Raw genomic sequence first — 21,056 nt, forward strand, 5'->3', positions numbered from 1 at the left:
ATTTCTCCTCCTTACACGAGGCATCACAACAACGTTTCACCAGGCAACGCCGGTCAACTGCTGTTTGTGCATGAGAAATTGGTTGGAAACGTTCCTCAAGTCAGCACGTTGTAGGTTTCGCCACCGGAGCCAACCTTGTGTCAATGCTCTTAAAAGCTAATCATTTGCATATCACAGCATCTTCTTCCTGTCGGTTAAATTTCGAGTCTGTAGTACGTCATCTTCGTGGTGTAGCAATTTTAATGTCCAGTAGTGTAGATAATTGGGCATCACGAGTGCCTGTGTTTCAGAAGTAGATGCAGTGTTCCTTTGGACATGTTTCATCGTACTTCTGAAACACAGGCACTGCAATATATTATTTATCCTCCGACACCGGACAAGCGACTGTCAATTAAAATGTCTCCCCTGTATAGGAACATACGTAGTAAATGTACGAATGTAGGTTGTACACACATGGCTGAGGACATATGGAAGTTTGGGTCTGGCAGTGAGTCGTGTTCAGACAGCGTGATGGTAAGGCGACCGCTCGCGATTAGCGAGAAATCCTTGTTAGAGTGCCGGTACGGCACAAATTTTCGTTGTCGTCATTCCATTATACAGCTAATGGTTGTTCACATTCTCAACTGGGAATACATTTCTATTGATTTAGTACGTCATTCGTGCAAAATAGTGATACTAATTATTTGCAGAGAAGTGCGAACACATCAGCCAATTCTGGCCCAACTTCTAAAAGTTAGCTTGAAGAACAATAAAATTGCTTTCATGGCGCTTTTAGATTTACAGAGAGATATAGGCAGTGTTGCCTTAAACATACTCTTTGAAACTCTTAAGATAGCCGGTATAAAATACAGGGAACAAGAAGTTACCTACAACTTGCGCAGAAGCCAGACTACAGTTATGAGCTGAAAGACATGTCAGGCAAGTAGTAGTTGAGATAGAAATGTAGCCATCCCCGATTTTATTCAGTCTGCATGTTGAGCAATCTATGAAGGAAACACTGGAGAATTGGAAAAAGGGAATAAAAGTTTAGGAGAAAAAATAAAAACAGTGTGGCTTTACATGATATTCTCATTAATTAGAGAGAATAAGTGGTTTGGAAAAACAGCCGGCCGGAATGCGCAGTATTTTGAAAAGAACTTTAAGATGAATATAAACAGAAGTAAAACAAAAGTATTGGAATTCAGTGGAATTCAATCAGGCGATAAAAGGGGAACAAGATTAGGAACAGTAGAAGAGTTTTGCTATTCAGGAAGCAAAATTACTGCTGATGACTGATGTTAACAAGAGATAAAATACTGAATGGCAATAGTGACAAAAGTTTTTGTCGATTAAGTAGAAATACGTTAACATTGAATATAAATTCAATTCTTAGGAAGTGTTTTCAGGAGGTATTCGTCTTTAGCGTAGCTCTGAATATAAGCAAAACGTAGGTGTTTAAAAGTTCAGGGAAGAACAGAACAGAAGTTTTTGAAATGTGCTTAAACAGAGGAATGCTGATGTCTAATGGATTTATTGAATAACTAAAGAGCAGGCACTGAATAGAATTGTGGGAAAAATTTGTGATGCAAAACTGAAATAAGGGATCACTCAATAGGAACTGTCAGTTTGGTAGCTGAAGGAATTGTGGGTGTGGTGTTAACATTGTAGAAAGGGACCAATCTTGAGCACAGGAAGTAGGTTCAAACTGATGTAGATCAAAAGTTACAAAGAGATGAAGAGCCTTGCAGAGGATAGACTAAGGGGAGAATTGTATCAAATCACTTTTTGGGCGCTATCATCATAACTTACAAGAGTGAAATGAAAATTACGACCTTTCAGAATCTGTTGAACATGAATATGGCTGTATTACATACAAATACAAAACAAAGTTAACTTATTTCTGTATAAAGCAGTGACACAGAGGACGTGTAGTCATTAACAGACCTTGCTAGGAATGGGTATATATATATATATAAAGGAGAATGTGTGTTTGTATGTCTGGGATCTTCTCCTGAATCCCTACATCACTTTCAACAAGTTTGACACTGAAACAGCAAATCTCACAAGTGTCAGCACTGTACAATAACCTCCTTGCTCCAATAGGAGTGATGATACGGGCAAAAATGGTTTTCCACACTTGGCGAGATGCCCCCGTGCAACGTTTTCCTGGAACCGACATGTAGGCTGCCCTGCATGCCAGGCTTGTTGCGTTGGATAGTATCGGCTCACTCTATTGACCTGCTTTGCATGGCAGCCTGTACGTCAGGGGCTCCTGATGTATAGCCCGCTCTGTATTACAAGGGTGTTGTCGGTAGTGCTTTATTGAATTGCACTGCAGAGGCTGCACGTGTGGGCAGCAGAAATTGACAGAGAAAAGAGTATGGGGAGGGGGGGGGGATGCACGAGGCAGATGGAAAAGGAAGAGTGGGAGGCAGAGATGGAAAGAGAGAGGGGAGGAGGGTATGGTCAGAGGGAGGAGTGGAAGAGAACAGGTGGAGAAAATGGATAAAGAGAGAGGCAGGAGGAGATGAAGAGACAGGGAAGGTGGGGAGGAGGACATAGATGGCGGTGGGAGGATGAGGTGTTCAGACAGCAGTAGGTAGATGAGGACACAGATACTGGGAGGAGCAAGTGTTTTCAATATATTTAACGAACATATGCGCGCTAAGCCATGGGGAAAAGGCTAGTGTTTAAATAACTGATGAAATTTACATTTACTTACGCTAATAACTTTTTTATAGTTTACCTTAGTGGCTGAATTGTACGTTTTACCCATTATTTGAGTTAGCAATTTATACGTGAACTCAGCTCTGCTAACATATTTTTATTCCTAGATTTTTTCTGGACAGAAAATCACGGATTTTAGAAATTTGGGGGAAACTACTGTAGGTATAATAGAGATTTCACTTCAGCCCGCCGGGCGCGGTGGCCATGCGGTTATAGGCGCTGCTGTCCAGAACCGCGGGACTGCTACGGTCGATGACCTAAGATGTTAAGTCCCATAGTGCTCAGAGCCATTTTGAACTTCAGCCCCTAGTTGATTCTTCATCCCAACCGAACTGGAGTATCCAGTGAAGAGTTCGACTCTGCTGCTCCGACATATGCTTATCCTCTTCAGATTGCTACAGCAATCGACATACAGCAGGCGTTATGAGCAAACAGAAACAAGCTAGTTTGCCATGTTCCAAAAAATGTTATTTTATGGGTTGAGAGAGTTAATTTACCTGGGCAAAACATGACACAGAACTTTTAGAACGAGTAGCTGGGAGATGTGGCGAATTTGGTCTAGTATTAATTCGATTGCATTTGTCATAGACTGCCCTTTACCGTAGAGTAGTGGTGAAGGTAGTGCTCAAAGCGAAAGGAAGAAACTATGCAACGAAGGCGCAGTCAAACGTTCTATTTATGGCAACTCTCAAATTACAACTTTTACATTCATGTTGGTGATAATCAAACTGGTCATATGTTTCTCTGGCGTGTGGCTTTATTCGTATGTGGCAGGGATGGGAATGAAATTCCTTCCTGTGTGCAGAAAGCCTTTACATCAAAACTTATTTGCAAAGACATACTAATCATATGGAGTGGCAACTCCTGTGGGCAGAAAAAAATTAAAATGATGTTTCTGTGGGTTTACCTAACAGCAAATGGAAATAGTACACAAGTTCTTAGCGAAAGGACACACTTTTATGTCTTGTGATCGTGATTTTGCTCACTCTGAAAAATGAGAGGGGCTAACGGTGTGTTCAATTTCGAAAGATTTATTTCGCCTCACCATTGAAGCTACACACACAACACAATTCACAGCCTGTTATGCAAGAAACAGATTTTTACGACCTTCCGTTAGCTGCTGACAAATGTAAAATTCCAACAATCTGCATATTTCAAGAGCTTAGTAGATCAGAGTGACTGCTGAATGGCTAGGGGTATGGCAAGTTCAGTCAATTCTCAATGCAACTGAAGAATTCAAGGAGCACTACATATTCAAGAGAAACTTGAAGTCTTCCGACATTCAACAGGTGTAGCTGGAAACACTACCGTAGGTATCTAGGTTGTCTGAAAGAAAGACAAGGGGTTTATCTAAAATGGTTCCATCTGTAAAAGAGCATAACAACTGATTTTACGAGAACCTTGTAAAATCAGTGAAAATGGGCATGATTGCGCTCCTGTCGTTATTTATAGTAAAGGCATTGCATATAGAACATTCTATTTCCTTTATATTTTCTGTCATTTTGTTCTTAAACCTATTAACGTAAAATAAAAGCATATATATGACAAGAAACTTTTATCGTTTGCAAGCTAACATCTCTGAGATGTTCGGGCTCACATGCGGTTCCTCTTCGTCTAAATGTCTTGGCTCAAACTCTTCTAGGGGTTGAACCACACATGTCGCATTGCACGTCCTAAATTAGACACTTGTGACCCTTTGGTTAAATTGTCTAGCTGATGGCAAGTTTGCGAAATACACAGTTAATGTAACATATAATAACCGTAATAACAATATCGGGAACTAAATTAACAACCCATAAATGATGTACGCCACACAGTTACGATTTGATTAAAATAATGTTTATTCAGAAAGAAAACTAACAGCGAAATTGGTCTTATTTAGAATTGCTATTAAACTCGAGCGCATATCCATTTGACACAGTTCGATCATTCACAATCTTATCGCGAACTACTAGTTATCTACGCTGAAAATTAGAGTTCACACCAGGCGCGCGGCTGCTCACCGCTCAGAGACAAAGTCCCGCGATACCACACAACGTGAAATTTTCTAAGTCTTTTCACTTCCAGCTGCCTAAAGACGGACCGTCCGCTGTCGCATCTCCTTCAGCCCTGTCCCTTTTGGTGTCTCAACCTGAACTGTCCATCTCTGCCCGTCTACGGCCGCGTTTTCCCGCGCACCGAACATCGTCACTCAACTGACGAGGGCAGTTCCCTTTCCTGAAGCCGTTCATCTGATTTGCTACAGCATATTCTACATTATTTTACATTTTAACATATTTAAATGATCAAAGCTTCACCACTTTCACGTTCTAAACAAAGTAACAATAATATCCATTACATAATAAACGTTAAATACTTTTGACCCGCCAGGGGAGCCGAGAGCGCTAACGCGCTGCTTCCTGGACTCGGGTAGGTGCGCCGGCTCTGGATCGAATCCGCCCGACGGATTAACGACGAGGGCCGCTGTGCCAGCCAGCCTGGATGTGGTTTTTAGGCGGTTTTCCACCTCCCGCTAGGTGAATACCGGGCTGGTCCCCATGTGCCGCCTCAGTTACACGGCTCGCAGACATCTGAACACTTTCGCACTATTCCATGGATTACACTCGACGCAGGCAGTTGTGGTACACTAATTCCGTTCCGGGGGGTACGGCGTGGCGGCAGGAAGGGCATCTGGCCACCCCTTAAACATTAACATGCCAAATCCGATTAATAATGGCTGACCCTGCGTAAAGGCGGGACAAGGCTCAAGCGATAGATAGTATAAACGTGAAATTATTTTGCATAAAACCATCTGAACACTTTCGCACTATTCCATGGATTACACTCGACGCAGGCAGTTGTGGTACACTAATTCCGTTCCGGGGGGTACGGCGTGGCGGCAGGAAGGGCATCCGGCCACCCCTTAAACATTAACATGCCAAATCCGATTAATAATGGCTGATCCTGCGTAAAGGCGGGACAAGGCTCAAGCGATAGATAGTATAAACGTGAAATTCTTTTGCATAAAACCAATACAATTTCCTTCTTAATTTTGAATGTCACGGCCAGTAGCCTTGCACCAATGTGCTTTCTGATAAATAAATAAAGAACAAAAGTAACTATTATGCACTAAACTTTACAGTAAATATTCTATTACCTACTGATTCAATAAAGTGTCATGCTGTCATCGTTCAATGTGTTTTGTGTGGAGGAAATGATGATCTGATGATTAACTGAAAATAATGATAATTTAAATTTACTATATCTTTTAAACAAATAAAGTCACAGAGTTGATATTTACATTTGTCATTTTAATGATGCTCTTCTATATGAAATATCGATCGTTAAGATCGACCAAAGCGTTCAGACTTTAGCATTCAGGTCTTCGTTATAAAATTTGTTAATTTCACTTTAACAGTAAATCCTAAACTATTTATAGATATGATCAATATTCAAGTTTTATTGAACTCACCATGACAATTTATGGAGGATGTCAGATTAAAATTACTTTGGCTTCGTTCCCAGCATTACTACACAATTAAATAGTTTTCATAAATGTTTCACTTTATGGCCGATCTTAGGTCTGCCATATTCAACAGTGCTACGTCTCCTTGGCCTCAAAAGCCTTCTACTGGGTTTCCCTATGAGTAGGTTCTCGTCTGTCTCACTCGCACACTACAGCGCTTAGGCCTCAATAGACGCCTGTGAATTTCCCCATCTCGTGGTGAATCTGCACCCTTTGTGGCACGCGGTCCTGGGCGACAGGGTTCGTTTCACAATTCCTGTAGGATGACCCATATATTTAAATGAGAGCGCAGTGCTCGTTAACTCTCACTGTTTTTGTGTTTGTGTTGTGATCCACAACCTATATACTGCTTTTTTAAAACTACTATATACCGGGTGATCAAAAAGTCAGTATAAATTTGAAAACTTAATGAACCACGGAATAATGTAGATGGAGAGGTAAAAATTGACACACATGCTTGAAATGACATGGGGTTTTATTAGAAACAAAAAAATCAAAGTTCACAAAATGTCCGACAGATGGCGCATGACAATCGTGTATAAAAGCAGCTGTAATGAGAGAGAGAATCAGATGCGCCAGCTGTCGCCGCATGTTGACGTTGCCTGAAAAGGCGCTTTTAGTGAAGCTGTATTATCAGAATGGGGAATGTGCTAGTTCAGCGTTACGATCCTATCACCATAGGAAGGGGATTCGAACGGGTAAAGGTCCGTTGACAAATGCAGCTGTGGCGAGAATGATATCGAAGTTCGAAGCCACGGGTTGTTTAGACGATAGATCCCGTAGTGCCCGACCAAGCACAAGGCGTAATGCTGCTGAGACAGTTCAGGAAGAAATGGAGACTGTAGCGGTTTCGTCTATGCACGGTGAAGTCACTGCTCGTGCAGTCGCACGTCGCACCGGCATTCCATAGATTGTTGTTTGGCTGGCACTTAGGCGTACCCTCCCATGCTGTTCGTACAGAATCCATCGGCATCATGAACTGTTACCTGGCGATTTAGTGAAGCGGAGGGCATTTGCGGTGTGGCCGTTTCAAAAGATGGCGATTGGTTGAGTAACGTGTTGTGGACCGACGAAGCTCATTTCACGCTCCGAGGGTCTGTCAACGCCCACAACTGCAAAATTTGGGCTACCGAAAATCCTAGAACTGTCCTGGAAACTCCATTGCACGACGAGAAAGTCACGGTGTGGGTTGGATTTACCACATCTACCGTTATTGGGCCTTTTTTCTTCGAGGAAATGCGTTATTCTTGTTTTGCAACTGCTACCGTGACGGGTGAGAGGTACGCCGATATGTTACAGAATCGCATCATCCCCAGCCTGACTGATAAACACCTGCTGGAACGTACGATGTTTATGCAGGATGGCGCTCCACCCCATATTGCTAGACGCGTGAAAGATCTTTTGCGCGCGTCGTTTGGTGATGATCGTGTGCTCAGCCGCCACTTTCGTCATGCTTGGCCTCCCAGGCCCCAGAGCTCAGTCCGTGAGATTATTGGCTTTGGGGCTACCTGAAGTCGCAAGTGTATCGTGATAGACCGACATCTCTAGGGATGCTGAAAGACAACATCCGACGGCAATGCCTCACCATAACTCTGGACATGCTTTACAGTGTTCTTCACAACATTATTCCTCGACTACAGCTATTGTTGAGGAATGATGGTGGACATATTGAGCATATCCTGTAAAAAACATCATCTTTGCTTTGTCTTACTTTGTTATGCTCATTATTGCTATTCTGATCAAATGAAGCGCCATCTGTCGGACATTTTTTGAACTTTTGTATTTTTTTGGCTATATAAAACCCCATGTCATTCCAAGTATGTGTGTCAATTTGTGCCGGCCGGGGTGGCCGTGCGGTTCTAGGCGCTACAGTCTGGAACCGCGCGACCGCTACGGTCGCAGGTTCGAATCCTGCCTCGGGCATGGATGTTTGTGATGTCCTTAGGTTAGTTAGGTTTAAGTAGTTCTAAGTTCTAGGGGAATGATGACCTCAGAAGTTAAGTCCCATAGAGCTCAGAGCCATTTGAACCATTTTTGTGTCAATTTGTACCTCTCTATCTACATTATTCCGTGATTTATTCATTTTTCAAATTTATACTGACTTTTTGATCACGCTGTACATTTTGCTGATTATCTGGAAATCAGATTTTTTACGTTTGACCCGGTATTTACTTAAATGCCACAACTAATTAAAACAGAACAGGACGTGTACGAATTTCTGGGAGATGAAGTGGAAAACAAATTTCATAACATCCTCCAGCACCTGTTAACAAGAAGTGTTTGCCACCTGTTATTTCAGCAATTTTTGAAGCAGGGCTTCTTCGATTAAAGTTCGGCTGTTAAGTCGCAGTGCTGTGTGCCTACGTCGTCAGCCCAAGTAGGGACCAGCAATGGTCGGCCCCGGGGGTGAGAGGCGCCGTAGCGGTACTCCCCTGACAATCGCTGCCAATCAGCTGCCAATGAGACAAGCGCACGGCCAATCACTCGCGTAATTACCGTTGCCCGTTTACGTCCGCCTGGGCTGCGTTTGGCTGCTAGCTCCCACCTGGCGCGACACTCCCAACACTGGTGGCTTGACGTAAGGCTTCGTACATCAGTCGGAACGGAAGCATACCCTTCCATACCTCAGTTCCCTTTTCTGCAGTTATTAACAAGACAGATAGTTAAGATTTTTTCTGTTTTAAGGCAGCTGCGTGCAACTGTTGCGTGTTATATTGTGTAAAGTGGTATACAATGACTTGAGTTGAACGTAAAAGATATAGACTGCAGTAGTCTCGACTAGTCCTTACAAAAAATCTTTCATAAATAAATTAATGAAGAGTTAGCAAAATAGCAAACTAACATACTAAGATGTAGGCAATATAGAAATCCAAAGTTTTTCGAGTACGACGCAAGTTACGTTTTCGGCACTTTGACGGAAGTAATAACGACTAGGGAGTCTCCTAGCACCAAGTACACTGAGGCGCGTTCATGTACCTTGGGCTGGTGTCGTAAGTCTTTTGTCCGAACTGGATGAATTAAAAGCGGCATTAAAAGCAAGTCAGATAAAATTGTTCTAGCATTTAGCACTTCAGACTACAATTCATACAGGTGTGTGCAGTGACTGACCTGCTCATGTTTATTCTTTAAATTCAACTTAAGTGTAATACGTATAGATGTACTACCTAAAGCGAGGCTGACACGTTGCTCAGTGTCAGTACTGTAACTGACTGTTACAGAATGTGCGTTATGGATAGGCTTATCCTGAATTGTGCCTTTTTATTTTTAAACTAGGCTTCAAATATTGGGCTACGTGAACTCGAAAACAGCCAATGTTGGAGTTCTGCAAATGTTCACCAGTACCACCAGAGGCGTTTGTATGAAGTCAAACAGGTGTACACGTAGCCTTATATATGAAGTGTGATCAAAAAATGACATTAATTTTTTAATTTTTCGGGCTTTACGCATCCGAATTATTTTTTTTTTATTGTTGACAGTCGGGAAGGTTATACGTGAACATCCCATTACATCTATTACTGACGGCAATGTGGAACAAGTTAAGAAAATGGCTCTGGAAAATCGCCGAATCACCATCACAGAAGTTGCTGATGATGTTGTCATATCCTTTGGCTTATGCCAAGCCATTTGTTCCGATGTTTTGGGCATGAAACGTGGTGCACCAAAGTTTTTCCCGGAATTCATGAATTTTGACCAAAAACGTCGTCGCGTAGGCATCGCTCAGGAATTGCTGAATGAAATCGACTAAAATCCACAGCTTCAGATATAGGCACACAGTTATAACGTCGAAACCATGGCCCAGTTCGACGCCGGGGTGGCCGAGCGGTCCTAAGCGCTACAGTCTGGAACCGCGCGACCGCTACGGTCGCGGGTTCGAATCCTGCCTCTGGCATGGATGTGCGTGCTGTCCTTAGGTTAGTTAGGTTTATGTAGTTCTAAGTTATAGAGGACTGATGACCTCAGAAGTTAAGTCCCATAGTGCTCAGAGCCATTTAAAATCCCATGGCCCAGCTCTCTCAATGGAAACTGCCTGAAGAGCCAAGACCGAAATAAATTCGACATTTCGATGACACATGAACATTCCTCTCAATGTTTTCTTCGATTACAATAGGATAGTGCATTATGAGTTCCTGCCTCATGGTCGAACAGTCACTAAGAAGTACTACGTAGAAGTTATGAGCCATTTGTGTGAAGCAGTAGCAAGGAAACGATGAGAATTGTGGTAAAACCACTCGTGGAAACTGCATCACGATAATCCTCTCGCTCACAACTCAATAGTTGTTAGTGATTTTTTGGCAAAAAACAAAGCCATTATGTTGTCTCAGCCACCGCATTCGCCAGACGTGGCCCCCTGCGACTTCTTTCTATTCCAGAGGATGAAAGAACCATGAAAGGACGTCGTTTTGTCACCATTGATGAGAGAAGTACAGAATCACTGAAGGAGCGGAACAACATAAAGAAAAGTGAGTTCCAGAAGTGCTTCCAAGTTTGGCAAAAGCGCTGGCACAAGTGTATTATATCTGCAGGGGATTACTTTGAAGGAGTCAAAGATGATACTGATGAATAAATACAGGTCCTTCAAGAAAAACAAAAATTTTCGTTACATTTTGACCACATCTAGTACAGCAGCGCCGCAGTCTGGGCCAGAGTACTGAGCGAAGCTGACAAGACGCCGTATCATCTTCTGTCAGATAGCATCGTACGAGAGCCGTATGGATGGGCGTGGGGTCAGCATCCGCTCTCCTGGCCACTTTCGGTTTTTCATTTCTTGGCACCACTATTTCTCATTAAGGTATCTGCATCTACATCTATATGATTGCTCTGCAATTCACAATTAATTGCCTGGCAGATAGTTCATCTAACCACCTTCAAGCTACTTATCTGCCGTTTCATCCTCGAAGAGCGTGTGGGACAAACGAACATTTAAATCTTTTTATGTGAGCTCTTATTTCTCTCGTTTTGTAACAATAGTCATTTCTCCCTACGTGGGCAGAATATTTTCAGACTCTGAGGAGAAAAAGTGAGTGACTTAAATTTCATAAGAAGTTTCCGCTGCAACAAAAGACAACGCAGAAACACAGTCTAAAGTCAAAGAGCGTAATGAAACACCTGAGAACTCCACATCTCAAATTTTTATTGAGCAAAACTCAACTTGTTGTTCATATAATAAACCTTGGAAAAACTGCTTCATTCGTTGAACAAGCCTCCAGTTAGCTAGTTGCTCAGCACTCTGTTAGGCGGCCTCTTACTTAACAGTCCTGTGTACACCCTCTAGCATCAACACCCAACTTGAAAACCAGCAATGGACCAATACGGTTCCAATGCACGTGAAAGGGAATGCACTTCCAATCACTTCAGTAGTTTCCGCATCTAGAGAACAAGTTTATTTGTCACGTCTACAAACTTCGTAAATACGCCTCCACACCATCTCCGTCTCCTACACCGCACCAGTACCACACACCTTCTCCACGACTTCTACAGATACACGAAATTCTTTTTCACTTGGAGACGTTTCGGCCAATCGGACTCCAGAGTAGGAAAGAGGCACTGCGACTAGTCTTTGCCTTAAAGTGCTACTGCCTGCCGAGATTCTCAGGAGTTTGTTTCACAGAGTGTACCAGGAATCGCCAGCCGTTCCATAAGAAATACATTCGCCTTTGAAGACTACGCATTAGAGTCAGACCATAACATATTACCAGATTAGGGGGTGTCAGGCCTTTGTCACAGGCTGGAGACAAAGGGCAATCCCACTGACAATCGCAAACACGGCATTATCGTTCAAAGTAGCGACCAGCACTTGCCGACAATCGGGGTTCTGCATCTACATCTACATGGTTACTCTGCAATTCACACTTAAGTGCCTGGCAGAGGGTTCATCAAACCATTTTCATACTACTTCTCTACCATTCCACTATCGAATGGCACGTGGGAAAAAGGAACACCTAAATCTTTCCGTTCGAGCCCCGATTTCTCTTATTTCATTATGATGATCATTTCTCGCTACGTAGGTGGGTGTCAACAAAATATTTACGCATTCGGAAGAGAAAGTTGGTGATTGAAATTTCGTAAATACACTCCTGGAAATTGAAATAAGAACACCGTGAATTCATTGTCCCAGGAAGGGGAAACTTTATTGACACATTCCTGGGGTCAGATACATCACATGATCACACTGACAGAACCACAGGCACATAGACACAGGCAACAGAGCATGCACAATGTCGGCACTAGTACAGTGTATATCCACCTTTCGCAGCAATGCAGGCTGCTATTCTCCCATGGAGACGATCGTAGAGATGCTGGATGTAGTCCTGTGGAACGGCTTGCCATGCCATTTCCACCTGGCGCCTCAGTTGGACCAGCGTTCGTGCTGGACGTGCAGACCGCGTGAGACGACGCTTCATCCAGTCCCAAACATGCTCAATGGGGGACAGATCCGGAAATCTTGCTGGCCAGGGTAGTTGACTTACACCTTCTAGAGCACGTTGGGTGGCACGGGATACATGCGGACGTGCATTGTCCTGTTGGAACAGCACGTTCCCTTGCCGGTCTAGGAATGGTAGAACGATGGGTTCGATGACGGTTTGGATGTACCGTGCACTATTCAGTGTCTCCTCGACGATCACCAGTGGTGTATGGCCAGTGTAGGAGATCGCTCCCCACACCATGATGCCGGGTGTTGGCCCTGTGTGCCTCGGTCGTATGCAGTCCTGATTGTGGCACTCACCTGCACGGCGCCAAACACGCATACGACCATCATTGGCACCAAGGCAGAAGCGACTCTCATCGCTGAAGACGACACGTCTCCATTCGTCCCTCCATTCACGCCTGTCGCGACACCACTGGAGGCGGGCTGCACGATGTTGGGGCGTGAGCGGAAGACGGCCTAACGGTGTGCGGGACCGTAGCCCAGCTTCATGGAGACGGTTGCGAATGGTCCTCGCCGATACCCCAGGAGCAACAGTGTCCCTAATTTGCTGGGAAGTGGCGGTGCGGTCCCCTACGGCGCTGCGTAGGATCCTACGGTCTTGGCGTGCATACGTGCGTTGCTGCGGTCCGGTCCCAGGCCGACGGGCACGTGCACCTTCCGCCGACCACTGGCGACAACATCGATGTACTGTGGAGACCTCACGCCCCACGTGTTGAGCAATTCGGCGGTACGTCCACCCGGCCTCCCGCATGCCCACTATACGCCCTCGCTCAAAGTCCGTCAACTGCACATACGGTTCACGTCCACGCTGTCGCGGCATGCTACCAGTGTTAAAGACTGCGATGGAGCTCCGTATGCCACGGCAAACTGGCTGACACTGACGGCGGCGGTGCACAAATGCTGCGCAGCTAGCGCCATTCGACGGCCAACACCGCGGTTCCTGGTGTGTCCGCTGTGCCGTGCGTGTGATCATTGCTTGTACAGCCTTCTCGCAGTGTCCGGAGCAAGTATGGTGGGTCTGACACACCGGTGTCAATGTGTTCTTTTTTCCATTTCCAGGAGTGTAGATCTCGCCGCAAAGCAAACCATCTTTGTTTCAGTGACTGCCACCTCAACTCGCGTATCATATCAGCGACACTCTCACCCCTCTCGCGCGATAACAAGAAACGAGCTGCCCTTCTTTGCACTTTTTCCATGTCCTCCGTCAATCTTACCTGGTAAGGATCCCATACAGCGCAGCAATATTCCAGCAGAGGACGGACAAGTGTAATGTAGGCTATCTCTTTAGTGGGTTTGTCGCATCTTCTAAGTGTTCTGCCAACAAAGCGCAGTCTTTGTTTCGTCTCCCCCACAATATTATCTATGTGGCTTTTCCAATTTAAGTTGCTCGTAATTGTAATTTCCACGTATTTAGTCGAATTGACAGCCCTTAGATTTTTGCGATTTATCGTATACCCTAAATTTATCGGATTTCTTTTAGTACCCATGTGGAAGACCTCGCACTTTTGTTCGTTTAGTGCGAATTGCCACTTTTCGCACCATACAGTAATTCTCTCAAGATCATTTTGTTATTCGAATTGATGTCTGATGATTATACTAGACGGTAAATTACAGCGTCATCTCCAAACAATCCAAGGGGGCTGCTCAGATTATCACCTAGACCATGTATGTAAATCAGGAACAGCAGAGGGCCTACGACTCTACCTTGCGGAACGCCAGATATCGCTTCTGTTCTACTCGATGATTTACCGTCTGTCACTAAGAATTGTGACCTCTCTGAGAGGAAATCACGAATTCAGTCACACACCGAGCGAGGTGGCGCAGTGGACACTGGACTCGCATTCGGGAGGACGACGGTTCAATCCCGCGTCCGGCTATCCTGATTTATGTTTTCCGTGATTTCCCTAAATCGCTCCAGGCGAATGCCGGGATGGTTCCTTTCAAAGGGCACGGCCGACTTTCTTCCCCGTCCTTCCCTAATCCGATGAGACCGATGACCTCGCTGTCTGGTCTCCTTCCCCCAAAACCAACCAACCAACCAACCAACCAACCAGTCACACAACTGAGACGATACTCCATATGCACGCAATTTGATTAATAATTGCTTGTGAGGAACGGTATCAAAAGCCTTCTGGAAATCTGGGAATATGGAATCGATCTGAGATCTCTTGCCGGAAATGATCCGTTATTCTACTTTCACAAAGATTCCGATAGCCAACCGCTGAAGGGGAATACACTGACAGAAAAAAACACAACGCCAAGAAGAAGTTGTGCGACACAAACGAAAGTTGGTAGGCGTGATTCTACGTATTGGAGATGGTAGCTATTCGCGCCAAAGGCATAAGAGAGGCACCAGTAGCGCCACTATGAGGACTTGGCAGGAATGTAGCCACTGTACATGATAGCTGGCAGCTGTGGACACAAAAATGTGCGGTCCAAAGTCGACCATACTGCGGACAGCCACGTGGCACTACGGAGAGGGAAGAATATCGTGTTCGGCGTATGGCTGTGGTAGACTGTACTTCATCTGCAGCAGCAATTTGAGCAGCAGTTGGCACCACTGTGGCGCAACGAACGGTTACAATTTGGTTCTTCAAGACAGGGTGTAGACTTATATTCCACCGACCCCAAGCCACCGTCATTTGCAACTTCTGTGGTATCAAGCGAGAATTCATTGTAAGGCAAGGTGGAGGTCTGTTCTGTTGTCTGATGCAAGCTGGTTCCGCCTCGGTACCGGTGACAACCGTGGAGGCCAGTTAAGGGTCTGCAACCAACCTGTATGCCTGCTAGACACATTGGACCAACACTTGGAGTTATTGCCTGGGATGCGATTTCGTATGAAAGCAAGAGAACTCTCATGGTTATCCCACACACTCTGACTACAAAATTGCACATCAATTTGATGATTCGACCTGTTGCGCTGCCACTAATGAACAGCAATTCGGGGCGTGTTTTCCAACAGGGAAACGCTTGCCCACATACTGTTACTGTAACCCAACATTTTCCACAGAGTGACGACATGTTGGTTTTGCCTGCTCGATGACCAGATCTGTCTTAAATAGATTACATATGGGACATCATCGAAGACAACTACAGCGTCATCCACAGACAGCATTAACCGTCGCCGTATTGACAGACCAAGTGCAACAGGTATGGAACTCCATTGCACAAACTGACATCCAGTACCTGTACAACACAATGTACGCACGTTTCCATCCTTGCATTCAATATTCTGGCGTTTACACCGGTTGTTAATGTACCAACATTTCACATCTTCGATGGCGTATCTCGCGCTTACTTTTAACTGTGATCTTGCAATGTTAATCCCTTAAATATATTACGTAGACAAATGTATTACAGAAAAATCATTACTTTACATTAATTATTTTTGTGTGTTGCGATTTTTTTCTGTCTGTGTATGTTCATCATTGACAGCCCATACACCGCCCTTAAGAACTCGTGTCAACTAAAATAGGTATGAATGCCGATGTTGAAATAGGGCACTGAAGTTTCCGCTGACAATGTCCATCTATCACTGCTATTATACCAATTTATCAAAAAATCCGTATGATAATAATATTGATTGGTATGTAACTCTGTAGATGTCACGGAGAATGTCAATAATTGAAAATATCGAGCCGCTGAAACGCAAGTCAATTCAGTTTTCATTCAGTATATTCAGCTGCACGTTTTTATTAATGAGTTGAATAACACTCAAAGTCGTGAGTGAGCCAGAGGAAGCAGTAGGGGAAGATGGCCACAGGCAGCAGCCGAGTCCCAGAGAGGGCTGATAGAGGCAGCTTCTGAGAGAAGAGGTGACGCTGGCTCTGGGGAATGTTTGGTGATATCCAGATACGATTCCACATGGACTGCAAATTTCTCTCTCTACCTACATTGGAATGCAACTTACTGATTAACTTAAAAAACATATCACCTTGATGGAACTTTGGGACCCCATTTCTTAGAGTTCCATTCGTGGGAAGGCAGGTCATGTTAGGAGACTTAAAAAGTAGCTGCTAAGTATGATGCTGGAGTATAGTGTAGAAAAATCATATGGGTTAATCATTGGCTGAGCCATTCCGTTTGGTGGAGGCTCGTTTGCGCAGACCATCTACGGAGCAGGGAGGAGAGGTAGAATTTTTTGGACTTTCTGGATGGGGACATAGAGGAAGACAGGCTTAGCTGGAAGCTGCCGTGTGTACCGTAGTCAGCTATCTGGACAATCTGTTCGTCATATCATCACCGACGAGTTTTGGCCACTAACAGGCTGCAGCAGAAGCGGGCGTTATCTCCTTCACCTTGGTGAGAGGTGCTTACAGTGTGGGCTACCAAAGGAGGATTATCATTAGGTGCTTTCGATTCATTTTCTATTAAACATTAATAGGCAGCATGATTCAATCTAGTCTCATAGTCAAGGGCTCATCCTTGATCGAGTGAGTTTAGACATTTGCATGTGGAATCGACAACTTGTTTCCTGGTGCGTTTGGAGCAGTCATTGCGCGTTCTGCTGTGATTACGCAGTTTTTTAGAGAAAGACCTCTAGGGGTGATACTCATTCACATATTACCTATTTCTTGCAGGTCTTGCCTGGCTGATCTAATATTCAGCAAAAACGTTTCAATATTCATTTCTGTCATCCGTTTCGCTTTTTTGGTATTATTAATATATTCATATTGATATGTCGTCGTTCCTCACTTTCATGAGGGTGCTAGCGAGGAACAAATAAAACTGGGGTTAATCTGTACCAAGACTTTAATAAATTCAGTAAAATGTCGTGTGACTAGCCCCGCCCCCCCCCCCCCCCCCCCCCCCCCCGTCGGGTAGATCGTTCGCCGGGTGCAAGTTTCGATTTGACGCCAGTTCGGCGATTTCGGCGTCAATGGGGTTGAAATGATGATGATTAGGACAACACAACACAACACCCAGTCCCTAAGCGGAGAAAATCTCCGAACCAGCCGGGCATCGAACTCGGGCCCTTAGGATTGACATTCTGTCGCGCTGACCACTCAGCTACCGGGAACGGACGTGCAATTATTAATCCTTTGTGATTTTTTTAGAAACACCACACAGGGCTCATTCACGAGGGCTAATTTTTCTCATTATTCGATCTGTTGCTCAACAGATTCATTTCCGTATCAGAGTTCATGGGGAGAAACCTGTCTCTCGGTTGGTTTAGCTGGAACAGATTACTGAAATGACCAAAAGCCTTATTATTATACGGGGTGGTATCTTCACGAGGGCTAGTTTTTCTCATTATTCGATCTGTTGCTCAACAGATTCATTTCCGTATCAGAGTTCATGGGGAGAAACCTGTCTCTCGGTTGGTTTAGCTGGAACAGATTACTGAAATGACCAAAAGCTTTATTATTATACGGGGCGGTATCTTGCAGTGTCAGTGAAGGAAAAAATATCACAAAAACACCACACAAAGAATCACAGCAGGAAATGAAATTTATTGGCAAGAATTAAGCTTAGCCAAGTCCATCACTTCTACCTAACACCACCTACGCCCCAGCTAATGGCTCCACACTCTGCTCTAAGGCCTCTTTTTACACTGGGGAGAAAAAGAGGAATGTCTGTAATCCAGATTTGACGGCCGTGCCCTAGAACGCCTTTTCAACCGCTTTGAAGCCTTTCCATGTATGAAATGTAACCCCACTGCCCCACTGATCACGAAGGACCACTACCTCCCAACTTCCGAACTGATGATCATTTTAAAACACAAACTTAACATCTCAACGCTGCTGGCCGACTCCTCCCATTTGCGAACACTTGACCGTTCCACAAAATCATTTAACGTTTAGGCTTTTCAGCCAACTAGTCTACTGGCCACTTTCAGATCCTGCTAGTATAATTCATCAAACAGCAAGAGTTTCCAAGTACCTTCATGCGAGCGTCTTAGGAAACAGCAGCCATATTGTAGGACTCATTCACCCTTGGAAACAGCACAATCCTACTACCACCCATTAAACAACGACCACCCATCATCTTGAGAGCAAACAGAAACCTGCTTCGTCCTGCAGCCGGAAACTGGCTGAAGTGACTACATTAGTGAAGGGGGCTACCTCACGTGGGCAGCTAGGGAATGATGTTACAGTTTATTGAGCACTGCTGTTACAGTTTCTTGCGAGTTATGCCGTCTGTTACGAGCCTAGCAGCGACTCTATAAATTCTCGCAATGTCTCCTGACATATCTACTCGATAAGAACTCCAAAGAGTGGAACAACACTCCAGAACAGGTCGCACTAGCATATTGCATATGATTTCCTTTGCAGATTTTAGCATCAAGGATGCTATTCTGTTAATGCTTATAGGATGCCATATTTATGCCCTAGAGTTGTTACACGTTGCTTTTACCATTCCTTAATGCACTGAATATCGACGTCACCGACCAACGCATGGAACAATAGGAAAATTGTTGATACTTCACGTAGCTGCTTTTGATGAACGCGACTTGACTCATTGCAATAAATATAATTAAAAATGTCAAAAAAGAATATGTCGTTTTTGAGGGAAGCGTCACAAAATGCATTGCATTTTAGGACCCTTAGCAGGCCGGTGTGGCCGTGCGGTTGTAGGGGCTTCAGTCTGGAACCGCGTGACCGCTACGGTCGCAGGTTCGAATCCTGCCTCGGGCATGGATGTGTGTGATGTCCTTAGGTTAGTTAGGTTTAGGTAGCTCTAAGTTCTAGGGAACTGATGACCACAGATGTTAAGTCCCATAGTGCTCACAGCCATTTGAATCAAGAAACCTTGCAACAAATGTAATTTAAATGGCTCTGAGCACTATGGGACTCAACTGCTGAGGTCATTAGTCCCCTAGAACTTAGAACTAGTTAAACCTAACTAACCTAAGGACATCACAAACATCCATGCCCGAGGCAGGATTCGAACCTGCGACCGTAGCGGTCTTGCGGTTCCAGACTGCAGCGCCTTTAACCGCACGTCCACTTCGGCCGGCTCTCAACAAATGTAAGTCTTCCAGTCTCCTACACTGTTACTCTACAATTTTCCCATAACATATCGATTCATTTTTACTTCAAGGTTTGATAACCATTCACAGACTGGAGGTGGTCGTACTAGCAGTAGAAGGTATATAAAATGCCTGTCGGGGGACGTGGAAAACAGTGCAGTCGTTGCCGTCATGCGGAAACGAGCGATTAATCTGACGTTCAAAGGGCATGCATGATCACTGGATTTCGGGCCAAGGACGATAGCATTTCCGAAACGGCTAAGTTTGTAAACAGTTGGCCAGCCGCTGTGGTTAAAGTCTACCGTGCATGGTAAAACGGCGCTATGCAAAACCGGCACCAAGGCAATTGCGGTGCACCACAGGCCGATGATGAGGGTGAAGAAAGGCTGTGGAGATGTGTACGGGCGAACAGATGTTAAACTGTTGAGTTACAGAGCGTGCAGATAAACCAAGGGCTACCAACAGCATCTCCTCAATGAGCGTTCAGTGAACGTCGCTGCGTGTTGGCACACATGCTGACAGCTGTTCGTCGGTGTCAAAGGCTGGAATTTGCACGCCAGTACCGGACTTCCATTGAATGGCAACAGATGGCCTTTTCAGATGAATCATGTTGTATGCTTCATTGGACATATGGTCGTCAGCGTGAACGGCGCGAAACGTGTGGGGCCCGGACGGAGGAGGGAGCGTTGTGGTCTGGGGAATGTTTTTGTGGCGTTCCCTCGATGATCTCATAATTCTGGAAGGCACAATTGATCAACACATGCGTACATCTACCTTTGGGGACCATGTCCACCCCACCATGCCGTTTGTTTCTCCATGATGGCATCTACCAGCAGGACAATGCAATGTCTCACACAGCTTGTGCGCCACTTCGTGCCATGGGTCCTCAACCCAGAACGCAAGCGCAGCTGGCCACTGGAGTCGACTCCACATCCTGTCGCAACCTTTCAGATCCTGACTGACTCTCTCAGCGGTCTGCGGTGCAAAAGGCGATTATTGAGGCTTCTGACAAGTTGCCACTTTAATGTGACGTGGCAGTCTATTACCCCTAAATACAGTACTTATCAGACGTGCCCATTCGTGTCGCCAGTGGCGCGGTTATTCTTCAACACAGCTGTACTAGAGAAACAACACTGCTGTTAAGTACCGCAATAACTGGCCGGGGGTCGGGGCCCACTAGCGGACGAGAGCAGGGCTGAGAGGCGGCCCTTTTTGTGCCCGCCCTGTGTGGGAACGCTTTGCCTGTGGCGCGCAGCTCGACAATGCCCGCGCGCCAGCGCCGGACAAAGCCGCCCCTTTGACCGAGTCAACACAGCGCGCCCTCCCGCCGCTGGGCCCACGCCGTTCTTTGTGTCCTTCCATTCCCCAAGAATGGCCCGTGCCCCATCTCGCCAATGTCTTCCTTGACTCGATGCGCTATTTCTGCAGCAAAAGCTCGCCGTCTA

Source organism: Schistocerca serialis, chromosome 4 (genome assembly GCF_023864345.2).
Source record: "Schistocerca serialis cubense isolate TAMUIC-IGC-003099 chromosome 4, iqSchSeri2.2, whole genome shotgun sequence".
NCBI lineage: Eukaryota > Metazoa > Arthropoda > Insecta > Orthoptera > Acrididae > Schistocerca > Schistocerca serialis.